The sequence below is a fragment of the Lissotriton helveticus genome, chromosome 3_1 (assembly GCF_964261635.1).
Source record: "Lissotriton helveticus chromosome 3_1, aLisHel1.1, whole genome shotgun sequence".
In the NCBI taxonomy this organism is placed as follows: Eukaryota; Metazoa; Chordata; class Amphibia; order Caudata; family Salamandridae; genus Lissotriton; species Lissotriton helveticus.
The window spans coordinates 573,824,530-573,836,837 of NC_136061.1; the positions used below are offsets into that span (position 1 = coordinate 573,824,530).

The 12,308-nt window shown below is 47.3% G+C and overlaps 1 protein-coding gene across 9 annotated transcripts in view; it reads left to right on the forward strand.

Moving 5' to 3' along the window:
• The window catches only part of ARMC8 (armadillo repeat containing 8), an 831,002-nt gene that overhangs the window by 657,339 nt on the left and 161,355 nt on the right, over positions 1-12,308 (forward strand). The window lies entirely within an intron of this gene.

Below are 12,308 nucleotides of genomic sequence, written 5' to 3' on the forward strand. Positions count from 1 at the left end.
CAGTGGCCTAGGCATATTTTTGCTAATGTAAATTCCAGATGAGTGTATGATGTATTGCCCTATGTGGCTAAGGATATGCCCAGACGTAGGTCCGTCCATTGCTCAGTGTGCCAAGGCAGCCAAGCTACACTGACTGAAGAGCCTCAGTCAGGACGAAACCGGTCTTTGGTTATATTTGTTCTGTTTGAGAGAGGACCTGGCTTGGCAGTTTGGGCTGGACTGTTGCTATTGGAGATAGGTCAAGACTCCTTTTATATATTGCTGGGTGTAATCTGGAGTGGCATGGTGGACAAAAGGAAACAATGGATTGGAATGCTACCCTAAGTGATTGCCAGTGGTTAGATTTACTGCAAGCATCCTCCCATCACCTTTTGTGTGTTTAATGCAGGGTCCAGATCATGTTCTGTAACCTGGTTGGGCTCACAAAACATACCATCATAATGAATATTGGATTACTGTCCCTGCACTGGGTGAATCATGTAAAGTGGTTCTCTGAATCAGCAGTGTAAGCAGATGTTTTTCTCTGTGTCAGGGAGAGCAAAGTCTACTAACCCCTCTCTTGTCAAGTTTGGCTGTTAGGCGAACCCCAGAACTGGGCCCTGACATTGTGTGTGTGTGTGTGTGTGTGTGTGTGTGTGTGTGTGTGTGTGGAGCGTGTGTGGAGCGTGTGTGGAGTGTGTGTGTGTGTAGAGTGTGTGTGTGTGTGCAGTGAGTGTATTGCACATGTGTGGAAATAAGACTCTATAAGTGGGATGAGTCTGAGGCTGAGACCAAGTTGATCCATATTGGATGACCCTGGTTTAGCATTGCACAAGATGGACGGTGATACAACTTCCTCAGACAGTGGAAGTGTGTTCACTGTATTCATCTGACTGGGGGATAACGTTCTAGACACTGAAATGAGGGAGGATGGAGATGGGACTAACTTTGTAAATTCCATGAACACTTTATTAACAAAGGGATGGTGATTAGTTCTTCTGAGCACTGTCATTTTGTAGATGGTAGGGGTGAGAGGTGGGACTGCAGTTTCTCATGTTCATGGAGAGGTTGTTTCTAGGTAGGACCTGTCCTTTTGTCTGAGCCTAAATACTCTTTCAAGAAGGATGATGACATCCGGGTGCAGATCTGTCACACTTAATTGTACCATTGTTTTGGATACTCTTTCTTGGATTCCACTTCATTGCTGTGAGGGCTGTCATCTTACACAAAGGATGTATCAGAGGAGCAGCCTAAAAAGGACATTTGAACAACAATGACCCCATATTGGTTGTAAAACCTTTGAAAGCTGGTCCACATCCCATGTCTGGGAGAAGTGTAGTGAACTGGGTTCCAACCACCTTATTTTTTCCAGATCCAAGTTGTTCTTGTCTAAAGAAGGCTCTAAAAAGTACTCAGAGTTGCTGTGTGTTCAAGGCTGTTGTCTGCATTACAGCCAGCCCTTCAGAGGTGAGGAAGCATCATGTGAATTGTGCACAATGTATAGGAGAAGCTTAAGTTGTACTACTTAGTGCCAAGAAGCCCTCACTCTCTTTGTAGAAGGGGAAACTGTTGAGGAGAAGCCAGATGTGTTCCCAGCATGTGTAACACCCAGATGTTGCTGATGTCTTTTGGTAGCGAAACCGAAGCTGACCCAGTCAAGAGAGGGCAATCTAGGGGGTAAGCATTAAAAGAAATCACATACTGCTCAACACCCTTCAATGCCTGAAAACCCGGTGCTGCTATTTGACTCAAAGCATATCCCGTGAAGGAGCTAACGTCTCTGCGAAAGAATAATCCTGGCCTAGAGTCTTTATCTGTCAGACAAGCATACTGGGAGATATTGATCCGTAGAGTGCAACTGCCCACAACAAGCACCCATAACATCCTGGCCCTGAGGCCACAGCTTCAATGACGGGCTCCTGCTGAGCAACTATCTTGCACTATGATGCAAGTGAAGCCGCTGTGACATGTCAGCAGAGTTGCCCTGAAAACAACAATCAAGGGAATGCCTTCTAGCGCTGCACGACCAGAGTACCATGAGCTAGTGACACTGACACTGACGAAAGATTGACTGAGACCTGAAAAGTGGAATGTGGTGACCAAGAGATGTAAAGCAGCTGCTAAGCATAATAAGCGGCTAGATGTATTGGGAATGGGAACTCTAGGAACAGATGGGAATTGGCAGTAGAAATATTAACCTTACTTGGAGGTTACCTGTAAGGAAAGCTTCAAAACCTATAAAAAGAAAGAGTATGTTTAAAAGCAAGCTTGCAGAACACTGCAGTGGGCAACTGCTCAGAAGATGATCTTACAAGTGATTCAAGAAATGCAATTTTCATCCGCTTCTGAAACAAAAGTTTCACCTCCATTATAACTATGTGAATAGTGGTCTTGCTGCTTCGTAGAGAATTTTGACAAACTGCAGTTGGACATTTAAAAAGCCTGATTTCCCATTCCAGAACTAAGTGATTGCATTGGGTCTGAAACATAAGCAAGAATTGATTTAGTCTTTTTGAAACTTTTAGGGAATATGTTATCCTTGATATTATCTGTCTTTCCATAGATCTTTTTAAATAAATGTTTTTATTGTCTATAAGTCAAAGACAGCACATGGTACAGCAGGTGCATATTGAAAGAACACAGATATGCCAGTCATCAAAATACAACAATACAATGTCACAAGGTATATCCATCAAAATCGTAACACCACAGTTATATGCTGCCAATCTCCTACGTGTTTCAAGCCCTGGGAAGGAGTCTACTATTTCTACCATATTTTCGTATATTACCCTAGATAACCCCCTACTTTTGTAAACCGATTCTACAGCTGGGTCACAGTAATCTACAACACAAAGCCATTCTGACACCAGTGGGGCATTGGATGCTCACCAGCGCTTAGAAATATCTTACACCTTCAAGCAGCAGATTCCTTACCCTAGAATAATTACTGTGCGTCAGACTTTATCTGGAAACTTTTCAAGCAGTACCTCTGCAAGCTGGTAGGTGTCGTAGCTCAATGCCGCATCTGCATCGTCGACCCGCTCCATGTCTGTGTTGTCTTTGTTTGTGCCAGAAGTGACATGTGCGGTACCAATATAGGCTCCCCCCAGTGCGCCAACATCACTTCTTTTCTTTCCATGCCATGTACATTCGGAGAGGGCTGTGTAATTTTGTAATTCTGATGGATAAATGTGCCTGTGGATTCCTCACCTTTTCAATTACCTCTTGCTCTGCATTCCACGGAAACTTTTCTCGAATAGCTCTCCCACGTTGATGAGGACGTCACAGTGGAACGGCTCAGCTTGTGACCTGCACAACATCATCGGAAGCATAAGAAGACCTTGTTGGCGTGCTGACGTTAGTTCCCTTTTTTTCCGTGCCGTCAATGCATAACGGTTTTTCCAGGGCTCACCATTTGTGAGAGTTTCATTGTTACAGGTTCTTCCTGAAAATGTAGCAGTGCAATGGCCGCTCAGAAGAAGTCTAGTTTTAAGTCTTGTAGGGAATGTGGGGGTCATATGTCCATCACTGACCCCCATGAAGATTCTTTGGTGCCTTTCGCCAGGCTGCTACGTCTGCAGAGAAGCTTTGCGAGCGACTCTGGTCCTGTGCTCAGGGCCATCAGATTTGTGTGATTGCAAATCATCTAGCCGGAGAGCTAAATGTGCATGTGGTTAGTCTCAGTCTGCAGTTCTCGGCCAATCACAAGTGGCTTCTTCATCCGGAGGTGGTCCATCACATTTCCAGGATGTGGGGATTACCTCGGTTGGACCTGTTTGTCACTCAAGAAAACGTGCACTGCCCTTTGTTCTGCAGTCTCTAGTATCCAAGGCGGGGAGTGCTGGTGGATGCGTTTTGAGCTAGGCTGGGGCTCACAGTTTCTTAACGCATTTCCTCCCATACCCATGATTCTTTGAGTTCTGAGGAAGATTCAGCAAAACCGGGCCCAGGTCGTGATTGCTCTGGGCTCGCCAAGAATGGTGTGGTACACAGACCTCCTTTACCTCTCATCGCACCCTCCACTTCGTCTCCCTCCCAGTGCAGATATCCTCTTGCAGTCGCAGAGGCAGGTTCTACACCCCCACCTCCAGATTCTAATGTAATTCATGATTGAAGTTCAATCATGAATTAAATGGTGGGCACGGTGGTGGCCTTCCGCCCTCCCCATAAATTAAATGGTGCGCAGCGGCCTCTTCATTATTTAAATGGTGCCATTTTGGTACCGAGGCCTCTAATTGGGTGGTGCGCAGTGCGCCAGCGCCAGCCCAAGCAGGGCCACAAGGGACTTTAACTTTTTGCCGCTCGCACTGACGTGAACCAACCAGAAGCCCAAAGAGCCCCCTGCGCTGCGAGAAGGAACCTGCGTCTACAGCCTTGGTGCATGTTGTGGTAGCCTGCTTGACCCCCAGCTTCCTTGTATGAGTTGTCTGTCACTCACTTTCTGGTACAATGCAGTCTGATCCGGTGCGCGAAGGCCACAGGAGGGGTGGCCTGGGAACAGCCTCCCATGCATTGCACATGCGGTGGAACTTGTCCCGCAAGCCCTGCGGCGAGCTGGAGGTCATGTACTGGATTCATGGCTAGGGAGCCCCCTCACTAACCAGGTCAGTTAGTTGAGTACCATTGAAAGAAGTAATAGTTGATTACAATTGAACGAAGTAATTGTTACATTGCACGTGTTGTTAAAACGAGTTAGCAGAAAAGAATTTAAAACATTTTTTTAAAAGTTCTTTTTAGTTCAGCTGGGCTGTAGAATTGAACAATGTAAATAATTTGAGAGAGATTTGTGCATCTGAAAAGAGGATGCGGCGTTACGTCCACAGCTGTGGACTTTAAGGCCTGGGAACCAGGTTCGAGTCTTGGCCTTGACTTAACATCCCGTGATTCTGGGCAAATCACTTAGTGTCCCCCACCACCCCATGTCCAAATGTAATGTAACTTGTGCTCTATAAAGCGCCCCCATAACTCTTGATTTTTAGTAAGTCGGCCCGCCAACCCTGACAGTAAAGCATTCCTATTTCGGATACGAAGCACCACACTGTAACACACGGCTTACTGTTTGCAGCCCAGTGACTGGCATTGTTGGCGTTCGAGGTCAGTCAATTTTTAGTTACCAGCGGCTGTCAGGGACTTCTTGAGCTTCATCTTTGTCCGCCTCCGTGAGTGACGGAAAGCTCTTGCCCCCCTTGCGAACTGTTAGTAGTTTGTGGTGTAGGCTAGAAACGCCCCTTACTTTAGCAGGCCTCAAACCTCACTTTTGCAGGCGCTGATGGCAGCAGTAACACTCCTTAGACGTCTGTAAATGCTGTTTCGACAAATCAATATGTAGAGTATTTTTTAGCGCAGTCCCTGCCCTTTCTGAAGCTGCAGTATTTACAGCTGTAGGCTCTTTGTGGAAAACAGCATTTGTAGGTAAATATTGGGGTTATGCTGCCTCTTTGAAAGACACATGGAAATGTATTAAAATGCAGCGAAGGTAAAAAGCTGCTATAGCAGACACACACAAACATCACCAACACACTGTTACTGACTCTCGAAAATTGCTGTGCACAAGTAGTCTGGAAACTTGGTCAATTCTTTCCTGCCATTTGGGCTAGGGAAGGGGGCAATCCACAACCCTGAACCAGGTTGTGATACCAGCCCCCCTCCCCACCTACACACACTGCATGGAGAGAGAGCGCGAAGTAAAAAGCGAGCCTCAGAGCATGATTTTCTCAAATAGAGTTTTCCTCCCTGCTGTTGCAGGCAGGACACGCTTTTTCCTAACGCTTTATATTTTTTTTATAGTTTACATTTGCAATGCAATAGATCTCACATTTGCGAGAGTTTAAGCTGGTGGCATTGTAAACGACAATGCCTTTTATTTATTTGTTTTAAAAACAAAAACTAAATAAAAGGCATTGTCATTTACAATGCCAATAGCTCAAACTCTAAAATGCAAGACCTAGTAGCTAGGCTGCGGTGCCATACACCAAGTCTCGCCCGCATTGGTTCTCATTGACTGGGCAGTATGCTGATTGGCTGTCAGGCCAGTCCCATACAGTCAGTCTCGGGTAGCTCTGTTCGGCTGCGCTGAGGCTTGTATTTTTCCTGCAGTGGCTGCTGGAATTACAGCTTCCATTCAAGTCCTTTGGTAAGGGCTGCCTCCAGCAGGTTAAAATCGCCCCCCTGGCCTGCTGCTCACTGGGGAAATGCCCAACACCCTGTCCGGCCAGCCTGTCCCTGCCCTGTGCTCTTGGCCAAGACTAGCCCATGTACTTACAGACCATGATGCCAAGCTGCAAGAGCTAGTGCATGAAATTTGGAGTTGCCCCTTACCCACCCCCAAATTAACATCCAGGCCCCAAACCAGGTTCAAGGGACATGAAGTCATCAGTTTTTAATTAATTTCCAATGCTGATGAGTCTATTAAATAATGTTAACAATCAAACTTGGCGAGGCAAAAGAAAGACGTGGGTTAGAAAGGGAACAGAACATGGGTGAATCTCCCTCTCAAAAATTTAATTGCACATACAATCTGCAGGAGGCAATTCTTCCTCCCCGCTCTCCCTTTTTAGTTCAAACCCACCATACAGCAAGGCTATAGAACTAAGGGGCCACCCTCTGTTCCTCTATCTGGGTATGGTCATCAGTGTAAAAGTACAATGGGTCCTAAGGATAATTTCAAGTAAGTTTGCGGAGAGAAAAAATGTGTCCTCCCTTTACTGTTTCCTGTAGACAGACATAAGAGTCCAAGATTCAAATGCAGCATTCAATTGTATCACGATAACCTGTGATAGCAAAGATATACAAATATATCAAATAAAAATCACTTAACAAGAGGTGCTCTCAAAGGTAACAGTGAGATGTGGCGGCTCAGTGCTCATGAGTTGTCAACGAATTTGATAGATGTGATCAAAACAACTCTGATGTAATCAAAATATTAATGTCCTAAACTATGTTGGAATTTATTTGGGAGTGACCAATGCCTTATTCCACCAAGTGGACCATAAATCCACACAACAGTCTCTGCCCTGACTCTGGGTGCCTGTTTTAGGTAAATGTGCACCTGATCAGGAAAAAGAAACAATACAAGAGAACCGGTGCCTGAAGTGGACACCCATGCTGGTGGGTGAAACCAAAATGTGACTGGCGGTTGAAAAGACCGATGGAGAAAGAGGGCTGGCACCTGTTGCATGAGGTGCTTCCTATGGCGCGTGGGAAATTGCAGCTGCCCTCACACAACGTGTAGAGCACCCCCTACCCAACATAACCCTTCAGCGGTTCTACATATGCACCATTGGAGCCTGCAAGCTGGATAACCTTGTAAAACAACACGTGTGGTGCGCGCTGAGTGAAACAATCCCAAGATAATGCAGTTACTCTGTAACGTTCGCGCTGGGATTAAGAGCGCAGATAGAGCGGTTCAAACAGGAGAAGCGATGATTAGCGTCCGAATTAGCTGATGAGAATCCTGTATGTTCACCATATAACCTGCACGGCCAGACACGCATAATCACTCATTATGTCACGTCTGCGGAGGATCGTGTAAACAAACCTCTGTGCACTTATTTTGACATGCACTCACACGCAAGACACTCTTTGCGTTTGAGAAGCGCAATTTATTTTTATTTTTTTAACATCTGTTTCTAAGAGGGTGACATTTTACATGCCATGCACGTTCTGTCGGGTGGGGGCACAGCTCATTGGTACTACCATAAAGACCCAGTAAAAAAGTCCAGCGCACCCATCTCAGGGCCCTCCGTGACTCCCATGAGATGCAGATTAGTGATAACTAATTGGTGGTAGGTGGTGAGCCGGGCCGATGGGGTTGGGGGGGGGCCTCATTGTGCTTGCAGGGGGGCCCCCTCAAGTTTCGTTACGCCACTGCCTGACCTTTTTCTCTCTCCCACACGTTGTGGTGGATGTTATTTTATCGGCCAAGAGACACTCCACCAAAGCTGTTTACTCCGGTAGGTGGGCCAGGTTTGTAAAATGGTGCGGAGAGAGATCGATTGATCCTTTATGAGCTCATTTGTCTGATATTCTCAGTATCTCACTTTCCCTGGCTCAACAGGGTTATGCAGTATCAACAGTCAAACGCTATTTGTCTGCCTCTCTTTGCTTACCAGACCAACCCTTTTTGGTAAAGTCTTTCATAGTCTGATTCATTAAGGGTCTTACTAATAGGTTTCCTCTCACTCTATTTATCATGTCTCAGTGGGATTTGAATTTAGTCCTTACTTTCTTGATGAGGTCTCCTTTTGAACCCCTGCATAGCTATCCATTGAGATTTCTAGCTTTTAAGACAGTTTTTCTGATTGCAATTACTACTGCCAGGAAGGTTAGTGAGCTGCAGGCCCTTAGCTCTGAGTCCCCTTTTACCTCAATTCATATAGATAAGATGGTTCTTAGGACCAGAGCTGCTTTCCTGCCTAATGTGTCACTCCCTTCAACCTAGGACAATCTATCACTTTACCCACTTTCTATCCTTCTTCTTCTAAGGAAGAGGAGAGACGGCCTGGACCCTAAGAGGGTGGTCACCTTCTACCTGGACAGGACTAAGGACTTCAGGTTGGACGACCAGCTCTTCTTTGAATATTTGGAAAATATTAAGGGCAAGGCTGTCCACAAGAGAACACTGTCCAGGTGGGTGAGCCTCTGAATCAAGATCTGCTATGCCTTGAAGGTATTCAAGCTCATTCCACCAGAGCTAAGTCTTCTTCTTCGGCTTTAACTAGAGGTGTTCCTGTTGTAGACATCTGCAAGGCGGCAACTTGGGCCTCCCTCCACACTTTTGCAATGCATTATTGCTTAGAGTCGGAGGTGAGGAGGCACTGCCACTTTGCACGTTCTGTGTTGCGAGATTTTTTGACATAGGTATGCAGGCATCCTCCTCCGAGAGCGGGACTGCTTGAGGTTTTATTTCAAAAGGTGAGGAATCCACAGGCAGATATATTCATCAGAAGAACAAGTTGCTTACCTCAGTAACGCTTTTTCTGGTGGATACAGTATCTGCCTGTGGATTCCTCACTGACCCACCCGCCTCCCCGTTGCCTGCCTGTTTATACCGAAACATAATTGGTATGAAATTCATGTATTTTGTTGTTATTTGATATAATGTGAGGCTTGCCCTTAGGAAAGGTCTATATTTTAGAATTTCCAGTTTCTTTCTTTAAATTTTATACTGTGTATACTTGTGGAAATGTTGTTGGTTGCCCTGTTTGCCTCGAAGGCATGGGAAATATGGGTGGAACTGACGTCAGCATGCAGACGAGGTCTTCTTATGCTCCGATGACGCTGTGCAGGTCGCGAGCAGAGCCGTTCCATTGTGACGTCCTCATTGACGTAGGAGAGCTATGGAGAAACGTTTCTGTGGAATGCTGCGCAAGGGGTAATTCAAAAGGTGAGAATTCCACAGGCAGATACTGTATCCACTAGAAAAAAGCGGTACCAAAGTTATTTTTTTGACTGACTTTTTTTTTAGACATTTTGTTGAGCTATTTTTCAAGAGCTTGTATCCCTGTGGGCAAGGGACGTCCCCCAAGAAACCATTGGGCTTGAAGGCCTATTAGTTCTGTCACACACAGAAGTTTTTTACATACCCCCTTCTGGTGTGTCTTTGGTGATTGGAGCCAGACCATGAATCCAAAGGCGCACTGAGGGAGTGATCTTTGAAGCTCCTCCTCGCCCGATGCCGGTCTCCTCCGTGATGCACCAGGTTCCAGTCTTTCAGAAGGCACTGGGCCCATTTGCGGAGTCATTCCTGGTGCTCGTCTTCACGTTGAAAATAGTCTGGTGAATCCCACAAGAAATCAAAGAAGTCAAGGAAGTTGAAGTGCTCTTTGGCTTCACCATGCCGGTCCAAGTGATTGGATGAGGCATGTGAACAACATATATGTAGATCTGCTCCAACGTGGAGCCTGCCTCTGGGTCCACTCAGTGCCTTGCTGAGTTTCCTGATGCTGGAGCAACCCCCTCCCAACTCTGTGAGTTTTATAAGACCATACACCTCAAATTTGGGCAGGCCAATCTCTCTGAAGCTCCTCCAGGCCCATTGGGTTTGGCGGTGCCTCCACAGGATTCCCATCAGTGGATTTGCCCTTGGTGCCAGTCGTACCTTTGGTATCTGGTGTTGAAGCCAGAACGGCTCCACCTGTCAGATTGCAACCTTCCCCGTAGCTGGTTCTAACGACGTCATTCCTGACCTCGTTATCATACCCGACTCTTATACAGAGCCAGATGGGCTTTGCCTGCCTCAATCAGACTCTCCGAGTAGGAGCCAGTGTCTCCTTTCATTGACAGGCCTGTACAGGAGTGTGATTGGGGGGGATCTGAGGATCCCTATGACTACAAACAACTGATACAAGGAACTGGTGGATGCGAGTTGTCTGGAAACCTCACCGGACACTGGCATGGTCTCTCCTGGTAGTGTGGCTATCATGGAAGAGCCTACCTTGCTATGGTGGTGCCCAGGGCGGCTGAGGTCCTGGACCTTCGGCTGCCTTCTGTGACAGTCAAACTGAATGTTTTGACAGAGGTGCTTCAACCGGCAGCCACTCGCACAGCACCCCTTCTCCCCTTTAATGAAGCCCTCACTGATGTCCTGTTCGGGCCCTGGGCCAAGCCCTTCACAGGAGTGCATGTGCACAGGGCCATTGCCTGCCGCCATCACCCCACTCCTGGGACCTAGCTTTCCTCACCCAGTACCCCACTCAGGAGAGCCTGGTTGCCAAGGATTCCACTTCTAAGGGTAATGCTGGCGCTTTCCCTACCACACCACCATATAGGGAATCCAAGAAGCCGGACATCTTTGGCAAGAGGATGTCCTCTTCCTCCAGCCTAGCACTGCGGTCAGTGAAAACTGTGTGCCTTTTCGACCCATACACCCACTCAGTTTGGGATTCAGTTGCGCAAGTGCTGCCCATGGTCTGCAAAGAAGGAAGCCTGAGCTATACTGTCACAGGCTATTTCAGATGACGGAGTTGCAGCAAAGTTCACTATTCGCTGAGGACTGTGCACGACCGACTCGCTAGGCAGAGCGATTGTTTCATCAGTGGCACTCAGAGGCCACGTCTAGTTATGGTACACAGCTTTTTGGAGGATGCCCAGGCATCACTTATGGACTTGTCCTCCGATGGCGATAAGGCAGACTCAGCACTTGATCCCGTTGAGGGCAGTTGGGCTACTGCCAGGTCCTTGGGCTTTTCTATGGCCACTCACCAACCCAGTTCTGTAGTAGGGGATCTCTGTGTATAGTCATAATCTAGTGAATAGTCCCGCCCATGTGCGTGGACCCCGGAGCAATCAAAAATAATCTCTTACAGTGTCGAAAAAATGCAGAACTGCACAGACACTTAAGAGAGAATTTAAAGACAGATAATGCAGCCTAAAAAGGCTACACTGTCCAGTACTTCAACTAGAAATTCCACCACAAAAATCCACAAAACAGCAAAGCCTGTACAGATTTCCCTTGCTTTAACAGCAAAATCCCTCAGGAATGATAGAGAGAAGAACCTGGACAGACAAGCCCCATAGGCTGCCATTATGTGGCTCAGAACAGGATACTGTGCCTTTAAGAGAACTTTTCAGAACTTCACAGTATCCCAGAATGCCCTGCAGGTCCCAGTTACTTTCAGATCTTTTTTCCGGCTCCTGCAAGCAGGACCCTGGAGCATTGAGCTCTCCCTTTTCAAGGGTTTATTGGTGTTTTTTCACTGTAAATTCGATTTGGGTACTTTCTAAGTACTTTTAGGCTTTTCTTCTTGGTGTTTTGCACTGTCAAATATGCCTGCATTATTTGACAAATGCCCAGAGTGCTCCAGGAAGAAGGCAAAGTCAGACCCTCATGAGGTGTGTATCCTCTGCCTGCCCTCTTCCCATATTCCAGAGGAGTGTGAGATCTGTCAAGGCTTCTCTGGCAGGACCCTGAAGGAAGATAAGGCTTCAGGGCCTCGAGGAAAGGAGGCTGAAGGCGCTAGGTGGGTCTGGAGGGCTTCATCTGCCCATGCTGAGGCCTCTGGGGGGCTCCCCAGGGGCAGGAAGTCCAGCAAACGTCCACATTCTCTGTCTGGGTCAGTAGCCCTGACCACGATGTCGAGAGGGAGGTCCACGGCCAGCTCCCGGTCTCCCCAGGGCTCTGGGTCGAGAAAACGTCGCCCGTCGACGTCGAGGGACTTACACAGGCCGCCGTCGAACCCAGTGACGATTTCTTCGTCGTGGTCTTCGGCGTCGACGTCGAGTGATCGGCGTCGACGGGCCCGGCGTCGGAGCTCGCCGTCGAGGCGACACCGCCGTTCGCCGTCGACGGACGGGACATTGTCGTCGTCGAGGGGATCCTCGTCGTTGAG